Source organism: Telopea speciosissima, chromosome 5 (genome assembly GCF_018873765.1).
Source record: "Telopea speciosissima isolate NSW1024214 ecotype Mountain lineage chromosome 5, Tspe_v1, whole genome shotgun sequence".
NCBI classification, from domain to species: Eukaryota; Viridiplantae; Streptophyta; class Magnoliopsida; order Proteales; family Proteaceae; genus Telopea; species Telopea speciosissima.
In genome coordinates this window covers 66,814,532-66,830,973 of record NC_057920.1, presented here as the reverse complement: position 1 = coordinate 66,830,973, position 16,442 = coordinate 66,814,532, and the positions used below count along the sequence as shown (strand labels likewise).

Sequence of the window (16,442 nt, the reverse complement as noted above, 5' to 3'; positions counted from 1 at the left end):
ATAATTATCATAATATTATCAGGGTCACCCCTAATGTTTGCCTATATTTTAAAGCATACTTACTAAGTATCATAATATTATCAGCGTCACCCCTGACGGTTGCCTATATTTTAAGGCATCCATAATATTATCAACGTCACCCCTGATGTTTGCCTATATTTTAAGGCATGCTAACTGCCATAATATTATCAGCGTCACCCCTGACGTTTGCCTATATTTTAAGGCATACTAGCTGCCATAATATTATCAGCATCACCCCTAACGTTTACCTATATTTTAAGGCATACTAACTACCATAATATTATCAACGTCACCGTACCCCTGACGTTTGCCTATATTTTAAGGCATACTCACTAACTACCATAATATCAGCACCACCCCCTATTTTATCAAACTAATTTCACATAGACCCCCTATCGTTAGTTAAGAGTTGTTAAATGGTGATGTCAACTATTTATTATTTTTTAAAAAACAAATCTACCCTTCTTAGTGGGTGAAGTAGGGCTGCAACAGGATTGGGTTAGGCCGGGCTTTTTAAAACCCTAGCCCAACCCTGAGTTCCTTTAGCTGGGCCCAAGCCCACCCTAACCCTCACTCAGGGCCTAAATACCCTGACTCTAACACTGACCCTAACGGGCCAAGCCCAACCCAAGCCCGCCCTGATTGGCCCTGATTGGGTCGGGCTTGACCTATTGGCCCTGACCTTGACCCTGACCCTGGCCCTGGCCCTACAATAAACAAATTAAAATAACAAAGGAGGCTTGAACCCAAGACCACCGGGTAGCAGTTGGCTTTTATGGACCACAAACAACCAAGAACACTAGGCACTTGTTTATATGTATATTAACTTCTATTCTTTAATAAATAAAGAATTCTCGTCAGAGTTAAAATCAGGGTCAAAAATCAAGGTTGGCCTGAGCCCAAGGTCTCAACCCTGACCCGACCCGACCTTGACTCAGGGCCAGGAATTTCTGGCCCTAACCCGGCCTCAGGGCCAGAAATCTTAGCCCAGGCTCTGTTTGGGCTCAAGGCAGGTTGGGGCCAACAAGGCCAAACTTGCAGCCCTAGGGTGAAGTACCTAATCTACCTTTTCAATTAAAAGACCCTCAAACCCTTCTTCTTCCTCCTCACACTCAGCCAACGACCTTGGAGAACATCCACTTAACCTATCGTCTTCTAAAGAAGAGATCTACTCCGACGACCAATGTAACCCGGTGTCAAACGACGAAGTTCTTTAAGGCCCCCCCGACCATCTTCCTCTCTCCGGCGAGTATAGTAGACGCCCCATTTCCTCCGTTTGCATGGTAATGTAAGTAAATGAGTGGGCTATTCGTAAGCGTAACTCTGAGAAAAAAAAGCTACACGAAGCAACCCCAACCCTTCTTTATCTATCGCAGAATCTCTATCTCTGCAAACCTGAAACCACTGAGATTCAAGCTAAGACCTGATCTAAACTATGGGTTGTCTCTCTATGTTAATATGTTTGGTTTGATTTTTTGGGTTTATGAATGACGACAAAGATGGGATTTCTATTTTACGAATTTGTTAGTCCAACAAGCCCTCCCAGTCCACCTCCTCCTCTCCCTCGCCCTCCTGGCTTGTTCGTTCCCTCTTTCTTCCACTTCTCTCAACACCTCCGTCGCTCATGCCTCCTTCCCCAACACTTTAAAACTCAAACTCCCTTGACTCAACAAACGGTGTGAGCCCTAGCACGAAACCTAGAACAAAACACACCAATAACCGAAACAAGAATATCTTTCCATGGTGGATATACCCTTGCGCAAGTATATCGACAAGAAAATCCCAGGCAGGAATCGATGGAATCCAACATCCAACACATCAAAAGATGGCGAATTTGATGAGTAGTTGGAACCAGAGAGAATCTTATGAATTGGAGAATGAACCACAAATGAATTTCCCTTATTTTGGTAAGAACGGTCGTGATAAGCAGGTGATAGAGTTCGTTGAAATGAAGCCATAACTCAATTTTTGTTTTGAAGCATACATTAACCCTATACCATTTGACAAGTTTTAGTTCATAAGGTCCGGAAAGAGCTTCTAGCTTTTATTGATCAGAGCAATAAGCAAAAAATGGTTGGCAAATTCAGATCCGTAACCAAGATCCAATCACAAAAATTTCCAGAAACAAAGGAAAATCAAGAATCTCATGCATATGCAACAAATTGGATAACTAGACAGGGGGAAAAAAAGTACTGCTGAGGATCGAGGCAATCAATAACGAAATGAGCTCTATCTCTCTTTCTCTCTCTCTCTAGAAAAAGCAAAGTAAAGAGACGCTTTCTTTCACTACTCTACAACTTTTTCTTCCTTGTTGTATAAGTAGAGCTTTGCTCGTGAGGTCCCCTACCTTTTCCATGGCTAACAGCATCGGCACAAAACCCAGCTTCACAAGTTTGGAGTGGTTGCTCTGAACCAGCGAGAGATAGTACAAAGTGAGCGTCGAGTCGTATCGAGCCCGCTCACTCTTCGACCGGAGCATGTGGAGCAGCAGTGGCAACACGCCTAACACACCTATAGCCATCTTGTTCTCATCGTCAAGAGCGAGGCTGAAGAGGGCACCCGCAGCGTGTTCATGCGCTTCAGAGAATCCTCCCTTCGACACATCGATTAATGGTGGAACGATCCCCGCCCATACGATCTTTACCTTGTTGATCTTTTCCAACGAGTGATTTAGCAGAGATGCCACAGCTTTATCTGGATGACGAAATAGTGTAATGGGTATTTTGGTCAAAGAAATTTCAGAGGTTAATACCGTTAAAAAATGGGTAACGGTTGATAATATGGTAGTTAGTGGGTGTGATTTAAAATATAGGCAAACGTCAGGGGGTGGCGCTGATAATTTCCCAAATTTTGATTTTTTTTTTTTTTTTGTTTTTTTTTTTTTGGGTAATATATATATATATATATATATATATGTATACTAGTAAAAATGCACGTGTGGGCATTTGTGAGGTGTGCAGGAGTCCAAGGAAAGAGCCATCACTTTGATTGTGAAGAGCTAAAGATCTAGGCCTCGGCCTCGTAACCATAACTATTGGGGATGATAGTCAAAATATGATGGATTGATTGATGAATGATAGTGAAGAGGGACAATAGGAGATATTTTCAATCTTATAGGATATTAAAACACTAACGAAGTTCTTCTTCTATTTTTTTTTCTGGTAATAACCTTGTTCTTCTTTAAAGTATGTTTTATCAAACAATCTTATGATTTAGCATTTATAGCTAGAATAGAGAAGATTGGTCTATGTGTAAACCCGATCATGCTGATCCAACCAGTTGAGTGCTACTGCAGTACATACCATAAGATGGAAGAGAAGAGCAGATCATAGTATAGAATAGCTTATTGGGAGTTCCCACATCTGCTTTGAACCCGACGTATTTAATGCATTTTTCGTTTAATGCAAGCCACGCTAATAATTCGGTAATTTTAGTTGCTTCTTGCCGGTTTTAAGTTATGTGGTTGAGTTTAAGTAGGTTAAACATGTTTGGCTACAGAAAGATGTCTTGTTTTGACTTTTCGATTGCAAGATCAAATAGAAGTCCAATTAAAAGAGGAAGGGGCCTAGACATCCCATGCTCTGTTTAAGCCATGCATTCTTTTCCCTTAAAAAAAAACTATCTCAGTACTTCCTAATGGATTGTGATGATTCAGTGCTACCTAGCAGACTGAAGGTGCATTAGATAACTATACAAAGTATGGTTTGAGACCATTTTTGGTTCTTTTTCTTCTCCCTTTCTTTCATGGTTTACTGCTGCTATTTCCTTCATAAAAAAAAGTCTCAACAAAGAGACTGCTCTCATAGTTTAATTCCTTTGTTCTCAAACCCTTATACCCATAGCCGTCAATTCTTAATTTCCGTATCAAATCTTAGCCTAAACCTAGCTATTTTCAACCTAGTAACCTAAAAACTCAGTTTCCTGAATCAACAAGAAATAGAACTCCTCTACGCACACACCAATATTTCTTTTGCACCAATGATAACCAAAGACCTTAGACAACATAAATATAAGGAATGTCACACTTTAAATTGCCTGCTACAAACAATGTAAGAAAGAGGGGGAAAAATTCTCCATTAATCTTATCGAGTACATAAATTTTTTGTTGGTATAAACAGAGCGGAGCTTGCTAAGTAAACTATGGTGGACATCAATCACTACAACATTAGCAGCATAAAGTGGGAACACTTACAAACCCATCCCCGCAACAAGGCCATTGTCGAGAAACATTAATAGCCGAAAAACAAAAACAGTTGTATAGTCAACCTATAACAACAACAACTGGCAGAAGAAAATACAAATGTAACCGATCAAAACTTATGTATCCTTTGAAAAGCCCAATAAGAAAATCTTCGATGACTGCAAAAGTGAATAGTGTATCTTCAAGAGCCGAAAGCTCACCACAATCCATATATGCAAAGGATATGTATAGAGATGATAACTCTTTCAATTGATCGAAACAATGATTCCATTAAACAAATACTCAAAGAATAAAACACAAGCTAAAAGACAGACAGATCAAGTTCAAGATGCCAAAGGGAGAAAGTACTAAATTTTCTTAATATGGAATGTACAATTAGGACTTAGGGGTGAGGTCAAGTAATAGCAAAATTATCTAAATGAAATGAAACTTTCAACTCTGAATGATAATTGGTAGAAAAGTGACTGAAAATTTAATTGTCTTCACCTCTAGATGTTTTTGAATTAGTTATAGTCAAATGTCCTCTATGCCAGGGGCCCAGGGAATGCCCAAACACATGGGGGTGTGTGAAATGATCTCCCCGATGTGTTTGGGCGCAGCTTGTGCTGCGGCATAGAGAACATCGACCCATTGGTTATATAATCATCAGTCAAGAGAATGAGTCCAAAAATTTTCAACCTATGTTTTTTTATTGCATTTTAATCTTCATTTCACTTTTAATCATAGTAGGAAAATCACTCGCTCTTTTCCAAACCTAGTAATTTGGGCAAGTCAAAGTGATCAGGGCAGATCATGTTTTTTCCTTAATTTATAATATCTTCATTCTCCAAGTGAGGAGGGAGGCCATGATTGCTTCACATATAAGAAGTTAAAAATGGGCTAATATTGAAGACAACAAAAATAAGATTCTAAAGTTTTGTTTAATTGAAGACCAAACTATTGGTCTATGAATAATATATGTTCTAATAAATAAATCAAAATCGGTCAATTTCACATGATTCGATAAAAAAACACCGAATTAATGAAGATTTGGATTGATCAGAACCTGATTTGATCATTTCTTAAAACTAAGCGAATCTTCAATACTCCTAACTAGATTTCATGTTTTTTTTTTACTCGATTCGGTTGACTTAAAACCTGATTTTCCAAATATCCTTCTAACCAAATGGGCTAGGTACTGGTCCACTTCTCAATTGAATTGAGGCCTACCTTTTCTCTACTGGGGTTATGGATGACACTAAAATCTGCCATGTGGGCATGTAGCAATTTATGATTCACATCCAGCAAAGCCCAGTTAGACTGCCCATCCTTGAAAACACCCACCCTTCCCTAAATTTGACTAAGATTGAAACTGGATATCCAAAATTCAAATTGTGATCCGATCCATTGACAGGTCCCAAAGCATTATAAGTTAAAGATTGGAATACAGCAATTACACAGCTAGCAAGCTAGCTAGCTATAGCTACCTTCTATTGTTGTCTAGAAACAGAAACAGAAAAAAAGAAAACTTTTTGACAACCTCACCCCATCCCCTCCATCCTCGTCTGATCTGATCTGATCTGATCTGTTGATCAGAAGTCTTCAAAGAAACCCAAAACACAGGTAAGCTCCCCAGCATTTCTCATTGGAAAAGGCTGCACTTTTTTTTTATGACATGATAGAGACTTCTAAAGTTGGAAGAGAAGGAAAGGAAATGGGCACTTCCAATTTACCTAATTCCAAGAGAAAAATTAAACACAAAAAATGGTAAAAGGAAAAGTAAATATAACATGAAAATGGCCAAAAGGTCGCAGCGCTCTGTCATTATAAAACAGTGATGGCAGTAATCCATCAATCTCAATCATTGATTTTCTGACATAAAATCTGAGCCGTGTAACTTTTTAAAGCACAAATAAAATTGTGATCTATTCTTTACCCACATAAATTGAGTTATTTTCAAATGCCCCCATATTATAATGGATTCCAGTTCTTGAACTTTGATGGACCATTCTGCCCTTAGTAGACTAAAGTGACAAAAATATCTTTACCTGAAAAAAAAAAAAAAAAAAAAAAAAAAACTGCAACTCCTTCCCTGAGTTGTTTAGGGTTTGATAAAAGGGAAAAAAAATTGTAGGTTTTTCGTTTTAGCTCTCGGTGGTTTTCGTCGACTCCATTCTCGCTGACTCTGGCCTCTCCTTAAGCCCCCTTTATTACCGTCGTCTTCACCTTTGCCCTCGTCATCAGCGTCATCGTCCTTCTCACCATCTTTTTCTTCTTCTTCTTCTACATCTTCACCTCTTCCCCCTGCGTTGCCTTCTCCGGTTCTGCCTTCGAAGTCACCAATCCACCAGGGGAAGGACGAGGTTCAGCTCTCCGTCTCTCCTCTCCATCCGCTATTTCGAGAACTTAATAATTACTGTTCTCTTCTAATCGATTTTTTCCCCTCCCCATCCTGGGCTTTAGCCCTAGTTATCCTTCTCTTTGACGTTGCTTCTGTTGATATCTGCCTGCTCTTATTTTCCTTTTTTGTTAGGATTTCAATTTTACTTCTAGATAAGGGTTTCTTCTGATCGGATCTGTAAAATCTTAATATGATATTTGATGGTATCATATTTTGCAGCTCGCCTTGTGTTTCGTTTGTTACTTTCAAGGAATGGTGGATGCTGTTGTATTTCTCTTATCTTTATTTTTGTCAGAGTTTTCTAAAAATTCATGCTTTGACAAATTGGGGTTTGGATATGAAACTAGAGATTTTTGGATCTGCAGGGATTGGCTTTCCCTGGGTCACGTTTCTTAATCAACGATGTTCTGAGACCATCCATGCTAGCCCGCTTGAGTGCCCAGCTGAGAAAGATGCGGATGGGGCTAGGGTTTTAGGATCTAGGAGACGGTTGTGGTCTGAATCTACTGACGGAAGCCAGGGAAAGGTTCAGAAGTTGCGGTGTGGTTTTGGCTGCTTGATCATTCTGGCGATGTGGATGATGTTCTCTATTGCAAGAAATCCCTGCAAATCTAACCAATCTTAAGAAATGAAGAGAATATATTAAAAGAAAAAAAAAAAAAAAAAAAAGGGTTATGGTTTCAAGGGATGATTGCAAATGGGTTCAATTGAAGGTGTTTGTAGGGATAATTGCAAATGGGTTGAAGGTTACTGCAACTCATCTTCCACAATCGATTTGGGGAAGATGAGTTGCAGATTTTATTTTTATTTTTATTTTTCAAGGGCGGGCATTTTTTTCATTCTACGCTATCAAATGGAAGAATAATCCATAAATGTTCAAAAACTAGGATCCGTTAGACGGGAGGGACTATAGTGGTACTTAATTTAAAAATCAGGGGTGTACATGAAATTAGTGAAAGTTTAGGAGGGCTATGTGGTTAAAGAGAAGATCATCATTTTATTTGTCCTTTAAAAAATTGAACGGCTCAAATTTTATGTCAGAAAATCAATGACTGAGATTGATGGAGCACTGCCATCATACCGCTCACCCCATGAAAATTGAGAAGAACATATAAATCCTACAACACCTAGTAACAGGGTCTCTAGGACTATGGTAAGGACTTCCTTTTTCATAGATTCTGCTCATTTAGGAAAGGTCTCAACATACTTCTACAGAATACGAATCCTCAAAAAGAAAACATTCTCATGCTATCACAATGAACAAAAAGGGGGAAAAAAGAAATACTAATGTAAATTAATTATTTTAATGTGAGTTTAAAAATGTTAATTATTTACAGATAATATAAGAATGAAAAAATATCAGGATAATATCGAGAAGAAGCCATCATACCTGCAAAAGAAACCTCAAAATGAATCGCAATAAAACCCTACTACGACATATATGAAGAAAAATGAAGAGAAACACGAACTGAAATTTTTTTAACTGAACAGTTCTCACATTTCAACGAAAGATTCAAACTCACCACTTGAAATCAATGCCTATGATGGCCATTATGTTAGCGCTTAATTAGAAGATTCAAGAAGAAGAGGAGGAAAAGAAAAGGGTCACAAGTCGGTTTCCTTCAAGTTGATTCATGAGATGCAACATGAACAGGCGAACGTAGAGGATGAACAGTATAACTGAAGTGATGAAATTGAAATCGATGAACTATTAGGGGATGCGGGAAAAAGGAAAAAAAAAACAGGAGAGATGTGAATGTAGAGGTGGAGGCACCATAATATGATGCCAAACCGCCTTTCAGATGAGAGAAGGGACACAAGCCAATAATAGTCAATAAATTACATAGTTTCAGGTTCACATCCCATGTTGCTAATAAAAAAGATACATCTTTGCAAATCAGATGCTAGAATCCATTATGTCCTAAAGTTGAAACTTAAGCATGATTAAATCACACTTGGAAGGCATTATAATTATATGTAGAGACAAAGAATTAAAAAAGACTACAAGACCAACTGAAAATTGAAAATTAAGTGTGCAAGTCCCATTACTGTCTATGTAAAAATATAAAACAACTCTTCATAAGAAATATCTTATTCAAAAAGAAAACTCTAACAAAATTCAGTACAAGATACTTTTGAAGAAGGCGCTGTTTAACAATTATTTCAAAAATAGCATTCTCGGTTTAACAAAGAGAAGCAAGACTGCAAATCAGCACACCCACACCCCCTTCACCCTCCCCAATTACAACACATTAAACGAATTCTATTGTGAAATAAAAAAAAATCTTAATAAAAACAAGACAAGGTATTACCTCTCCCTCCAGAAACTGCAAGTAAAGATAATAAAATTGCCAACCTTTAACCACTGGAATCGACCATGACCTGCAAAAAGTTGCATAATAATGAACCACTCATAAAAACATAAGATCAAGTCGGAACCCATCTCCAGTTCCTTCCTTCTTAAGTTCTTCTATTATTCAATAGCTTCAGAATCCCCAACATGCATCAAAATTCCCCCCCCCCCCCTCCCAACACAAACCAAAAAATGAGGCTGGCGGGTAGAGTGACTTTCAAAATCAAATTTGGTGACCCATTAAATCACAACTATAAATTTACTGAAATATCACTCAAAATTTTCTGCCACACAGTTCGAAAACATCTAATTGGTGATAACAAAATAGGGGAAAAGGGTAGAAGTGATAAGAGTTGCAGAAGAAACATACTGGGCGTCAAACTATACGGCAACAGTTCGAAATCTCAAACTCCCCAGTAAAATCCCAGCGACCATACAATGTCACCGCCCTCAAAAACACTTTCGCTGGTTTCTAAATTTTCATCGTTACACCTTATAACATGCAGAAGAAAGAACGAAAATTCTTTCTGGTAATGTACCGAGAAAAAGTCCTGAAACAAGGATTGAGCGATGTTAATGTAGAGGGTTTATAAAATTGGAAAGAAATATACTCTCCTATGAGAAGGGGATTTCTTTTTTTGTTTTTTTTTTTTACCATAAATTGGCAGATTTCTAATTAATTAAGGTTGAGAAGAGAGAGAAAATAGATAGATAAACGGGAAGAAGAGAGATCTTTAGGAGAGAGACGTCGAATGGAAAGAAAAAGTGTACAGTAGCTTATCACTAAAGATTTTGGTTTCCAAATTCCGATTTGCCGTTGATTAAAAAAAAAGTAATAATTGCCTAACGAGACCTGTTATTGGATCACTAAAGATTTTGGTCTTCAAATTCTGATTTGCCACTAATTAAAAAAAAAAAATTTTAATAAATAAGGATACCTAAAATTATGAAATTAGAAGAAAGAATGACATAAAAATTAATGGTTATTGTGGTATCCATAAGTTGGCGTTTTAAGAGATTTATTAGATTCTTCCTTGAGAAAACAACCAACTTGTCTTGATTTTATCATATTTTCTGTTTCTAACTTTCCAACATTACTTTTCTCCGTTGTCTAACTGGAGTCTCTGGTAGGACAAGCTTTACTTATGACAGGATTCCGTTGGCTCAACTGACTGTGCTTAGCCGGATGATTTGTTGGAGCGACCAGGATTCCTTGGAGCACATTGCCATTTTCTTGACATATCTATGGCCTCAGTTTCTAAACAATCGGATTAAACTTTCCTAGCACTGTTTGGTTTTGAAGATCTGAGCTGGCCCTCATTTAAGCTCTTTGTGACCCAATGATCTCCGAAAAAGGTATGGATGGAGAGACACTGAAATTGTAACCTAAGTAGCATTTAGTTGATATTTGCTCGAGTTATCTATTGCATCAACTTTAAGACAGCCAAATTAATCTTGCCTGGTGTTGTCTGCTTTTGACATCTGAGCTGGCTCTGGTATTGCTTTGGGAAAGAATTTTCTTGTACAGTGTATGACGTTTGGTTTTTAGATATTAGTTTATTATTGTACCATGAGCAATGTTCCTTTGCAACAGAAGTTTATTACAACACCATGAGCAATGTCCCTTTGCAACAGAAAAGCAATTCACAGGCTATTTTCATGTGACTGCTTGGAGTTGCTGCCTCAAGTTATTCATGATGTTTGGTTGCAGATCTTTGCTACCCTTACATTCCCAATCTAGCCTTTGAATTGAAGGGAGAAGTGCCACAAAAATATCTTCACCTTGTCCATATTTGAGTAGGAGCTATTGGGAAAAAAATGTTCTAAGCCTAAGAGCTTATTTGTCTCAATGTGTTGCAGGGAATGTAAACAGGTCGGGTTTAGACTTGACATCCATAATTCAATCACTCCTCTGAGAATCCAAAAAGGAGGCATGCAGTTCTGGGATATGCACTAAAGTATATATCCTTGAGCTAAACATGATTAAATGTAAACACCTTGTAATATCAAATATGATTTTTTTTTATTAAAATGTCATTATTTGTTAAGTTTAAAAACAGTATTCCAATTTGCTATCCTAGGAGAAGTTGCAAGGAAAGACTTGTATAGCTTAGGTCTATAATTTTTTTGGTGTACCTTTCCAACTCTTTATATTAAGTTTGAGGTTAGATTCTTGATATTGCCAAAGAGATTGGACAAAATTTATCTCTTTAATGAAAATCCAAGAGGATCCCTACTCCATTTGTAAATAGGCCAATTGTTTTATAAAGTTCTCATTAAATGCATACAATCAGATGAGTCAATGGATTTTGAGGAAAGCTACAATTTCACCCACTTCCCTTTGAATACATTTCTCACCTGCCCCATCACTTTCGTTTTTTCTCTCTATTTCACATCTAAAGTCTCTCTCTCTCTCTCTCTCTCTCTCTCTCTCTCTCTCTCACACACACACACACACACACACACACACACACACACACACACACACACACATACATACATACATTCTTGTCCACACGTTTATTTGCACTCTCAATAGATTTTGTGACCATCTTTAATTCTACTTTGAAAGATTTGTAAGTAATCAAATTGCGTAACAAATATGAGAATGAATTACTAAAGCAAGAAGAAGTAATTTTATAGGGCTACTGAAGGAAGATTGGACCAATCAAATGACATTGTTAAAGCAAGAGAAAGAAAACCTAACGTTTTTCTCATTAACTTTGTAACTGATCCCAGGGCTATTTAACTTACAAATAAGAAGGAAGAAGAAATGTATAAAGAAAAAAGAGAGATACTAACAGAAACCTCTCTTTCTTCACAAGTTTCTTCTCACTCCCAAAAACTCTCTCCCTCTCTTCACAATCTCCCCCTTTCCCCCCAAAACATATAACCTCACGTGCCTCTCCCCTGTCTAATCCCTATTCCCCCTTGCCCCTTCCTCTTTGCCCCATTCATTCTGTCTCCTCCCTCTCTCTCGTCTCCACGTGCATTTGCACGTGCACGTTTACTAGTATATATATATATATATTTTTTTTCTTTTTATGAAAAAAAAATATAATACTTAGGAAGTAAAAAGGGATAAAAATCCTCTCCAATTCTTTAATCCAGCAATTCCTAGCAATACCACCTTTTCTATACGACATGTAGGGGTGTCAATGGGTCGGGTTGGGCCGAGCCTACCCTAAACCCTAACTCAACCCTATGTGCCTAAACCTATACCCTAACCCTACCCAACCTTTGCAGGGCCTAAGAAACCCTAAACCCAATCCGACCTTGTCAGGGTTTTCCCTAACCCGACCCGGCCTTGATTGACCCTGATAGGGTCGGGTTGGCCCTGATTGACCCTATCTTGATCCTAACCCTGATTTTGTCCGTAATCCCATTCGTAATCCAGCTCTCTGTTGTCCATGATAAAAAACCAATGAACCACAGAACAAAAGATACCAAAAGAAGCCTACTCAATGAGAGCGTAAGATTTAATCCACTACGCAATTACCCGAATAATATACTGCTACTCCATTGAGAGCTTTGTTAAGAAATTTGATATAGGATTTAGAATTAGAAAGCATGCCAGAATTTTGAAATGAGAAAAGAAGAAAGAAAAAAGAACAAATACAAAGATATTGAGAAAATTAATATTTTGAACAAAACCAAAAACTGGATAAGAAGTGAAGAATCAAAGAATAAAATCGGTTAAAATGATCGAAGTATTTTAATGTAGACTAAACTTAAACCAGCAAAATCCAATTGGAATTTAGTTCAAACAGGTTCAAACGATTAGGAAAAGAACTAGAAAACAAAGAAATCAAACAACTTCAGCAAACAATTGGCCTGAATCTGCAATTGATGGTTTAATTCAAGGGGTAGAATAAACCTGGGAAAGTTAGATTAAATTCTAGTAAAAAAAATAAGCAGTATTCTGAGAAATCCTACTGCCACAAGGAAGCTGAAAACAAAATAGAATAGTAGGAATCGATCAGCAGAACCAGAATTTACAACGGGACTTCAATATAACAAGATTCGAAAGTAAACTGAAATCAGATCTAGTCATCTAGGGGCATATAAATTCACCAACCAATTTGCGCACCAAGAGAAAATGAATCAAGCTGAAACCCTAGAACGAACTTAAGAAAAGCCACCGATAAGATAACGTTTTGATGAAAACTCATAAATAAACCGTCACTTGATTCCCGTAATGGTTTCTCACCTGCAAACTTCAATACAATAAAGAATTGGAAAAGGAACAATAGTCCAATTCGATCCCTAAACAGGATTCGGTGCACAATAATAGACAAAGGAAACATAGAAAACATAATAAATCAATGGAGCTTCAGCGATCTGACTTCGAGTTCCGACTTCCGCACAAGAAATTCAATCTGAAGATGAAACCCTAGAAACCTTAGAAGGGTAACAATCGATTATGGAAAATCTGAAGCGGAGAAGAAAAGAGTAATTGGTTCAGATTCCGAACCTTTTCAAAATATCCATTCTTCAGGGAAGGAGACTGAGGGAAGGAGGAAGACAGCGAATGGCGCGCTTACCCCCTCATAGAGATTAGGATGAAAAGTTGAAAACTGAATAGGGTGAAAGGGATTTAGGGTTTAGTCGTATGTGCTCTTAGGGCTTTTTTCGTCTTTTGCTTTTTAATTTATATATATATATATATATATATATATATAATATTATACACTCATAATTAATACAGGGTCTGGTAATCAGCCAAGTTGGGGATGGAGGAGTATTATGGTTGGGAAGGATGTTCTTTGTTCTGGTCTATGTAGGAGGATTGGCACTGGTGAAAGAATTCTAATTTGAGAAGATGCTTGGATTCCAACCAACATTGATTTTAAAATCTGCTCTCCACGACCACAACATGCATGTTTCTGATCTTATTGATCCAATTTCCAGAAGTTGGCGTATTGATCTATTACACACTCTTTTCAGCCATAGTGATGTTAGTGAGATATTGTTGATCAATTTACCATTATTCCCTCAACCTGATGTTCTTGAATGGGCAGCAAATAAATCAAGTATTTTCTCTATTCGTAGTGCTTACCATATGTTGTCGAATCATGACAATATGGAAGCATGTAGTGCAGCCACTACTTCAAGACCCCATTCATGGGAAACTATTCCAACGTCAGTTTAGAATGCAATCTAGAAGCGTCAAACTTTACACAAGATTCATCGTTTTCTTTGGAGGGCATGTGCATCGGGTCTTGCAACTGGTGATGCTTTTCAACGGCGAAATATTCAGGTGGATGCTTGTGTTCGTTGTGGAAGTTGGGAGATGCCACAACACATTCTATTTGGTTGCACTTTCTCTTTGGTTTGGGAGTAATATAGGCTGTAATTTCTTTACAACTACTATCTCTTCTATTGCTGCTTGGATTTCTACTTGGAGGCAATTTGCACATTTGGGGAAGAAGGAAGCTCCTTCAAAGATAACCTTCGTAAGTTTTGTTTGTTGGTACCTATGGATTGTGCGAAATGATACTATCTTTGGTCGGCGTTCTTGGAAACCAGAATATGTAATTGCTGCAGCGTCATCCTCATGTAAGAAATATATTGGGTCTCTTTCTACTGCTCAAGTTGTCTCTGCTGCATATTTGGATCAACATCTACAATGGCAATTACCGGAACCAGGTTTTATTAAATATAATTATGACTCTAGTCTGCCTTTGAACGGTTCATTTGGTGGACTAGGTTATGTTTGGCAAAATTCAACAGGTGCACCTATTAAAGCTGTATCATCACTGAACTCTTTCAATGATATTTTGGTGGGAAAGGCATTGGTGGTACGTCAAAGTTTGGTGGATCTACATGCATCTAGTCATATGAGGATTGTGATTGAATCTGATAATTCCAACCTAATCAGATTCCTTATTGATAGCACACAGGCTTCGCCATTGCTGATTCGTTTAATAGTTGATGATATTTTGCATTTGTCATCTTTATGTACTATTTGTAACTTCTGTTGTAATCCAAGGGAGATTAACACTATGGCTGACTCCCTGGCCTGGATGGCCCTGTCGAATACATGCTTGACGGTTTGGCCTATTTCTAATCTTTGGTTGCGAGAGTTATGTTTGCCCTCAACACCTTGAGTTGTTGCATGTTCTAATAAATTTCTTCGTATCGAAATTTTTTTTTTTTTGATCGGTCCGAGCATTGATCAGGTACCGTATCCAAGATCGACAAGATGATTGGGTTGGAAATAGGGCAAGATGATAAAAACCCAATTGTAATTAGAGTGTAATAGAAAACTTCACGAAAGCATAAAAATGCTAATAAAAATGGTACAAAGAAAGAAAAAATATTCTAACTACAAAGAAAAATGTTACATTGAGATATTTACGTCTGATGTGAGATTTTATTGCTGTTGTGTGAAATCCCAACACATCAGTCGGTTTTTCAACAAAAAAATATCCATTCAAGCCAAGCCGTATTCAAAGATCAGTTTTCAAAAACTATCCAATTACAATTGAATACAAATCAGATGTGGATATGAATAGTGTTATATTCGATTTGAATTCGATCTATTTACATCCCTAATCACAAGAAATTGGATAGAAAAGAAGATTTTGATTTGTTGAATGCACTGAACAATGCCACAGAAGCCATTTACGATGACAAATGGGCCAGGACAATCCAAATGTGATCGAGGCCCGCCTATTTTAACTGGGCTGGTGTAGGCTTTTCAACTCCTGGACTGGAATATGTTTGGGAATCCCCAATTTGGACGCTCTGAACCTTCATACATAAACCTCCACATACCAAAGCATAGCCGTGTTGGAATGAGTAGAATGGCTCACATATGTTATGCACTTCTTTCAATCTAGCCTACTTCTGATGTATCAAATTTAAAAAAAAAATTAAAGCATGAAAATAGTTTTATTTAAAGTTTTGACAGGTGGAAATTTAGCTCAAAATCATCATGAGTACAAGGTGATGTGGCAAACACATGGATACAAATTTATGCTGCCAACTAAGCCAGTATTTCCACCTAGATTTGTTTTCCAAATGGTTCAGCTACCTCACCTATCCCATTAACAATTAAATATCCCATGTATGTATTCGATATATTACAAACAGGAATTTCCATAAGCCCATAGCCTCAATTTAAGTTTAAAGCTTAGGCCCATTTCATATCCAATTTCACATCACAACTTGGTACCATCAACTTAGGCCCACTCAGAAGGCCTTGAGATTTTGCCAGGTTGGGCTTGGGTTGACAACAAGGCAAAGCTAAGGCTTAAAATCTCTAGATGGGCTGGGCCTAATTCGTCTCAACCCCAACCCATCTTCCTTAAATCCCTTTGTGAATATCACGAAACACATTAGTCAAGTCAAGGAATAGGAAAGTTGTTGATCTTCTTCACAAAATTAGAGTACTAACCAAGCCCTAGCCTGGCCGACTTCTAAAATACTGTTCCTTGCGGTAATGGCTGAACCCAGATGTTCACTCAAAATTTCAGAATTGT

At 37.7% G+C, this 16,442-nt stretch overlaps 1 pseudogene; it reads right to left on the bottom strand.

The window, feature by feature from the left end:
• Window positions 1-1,529: 1,529 nt before the first annotated feature.
• Window positions 1,530-3,351, bottom strand: LOC122663335 (annotated as a pseudogene).
• Between the last annotated feature and the right edge of the window lie 13,091 nt (window positions 3,352-16,442).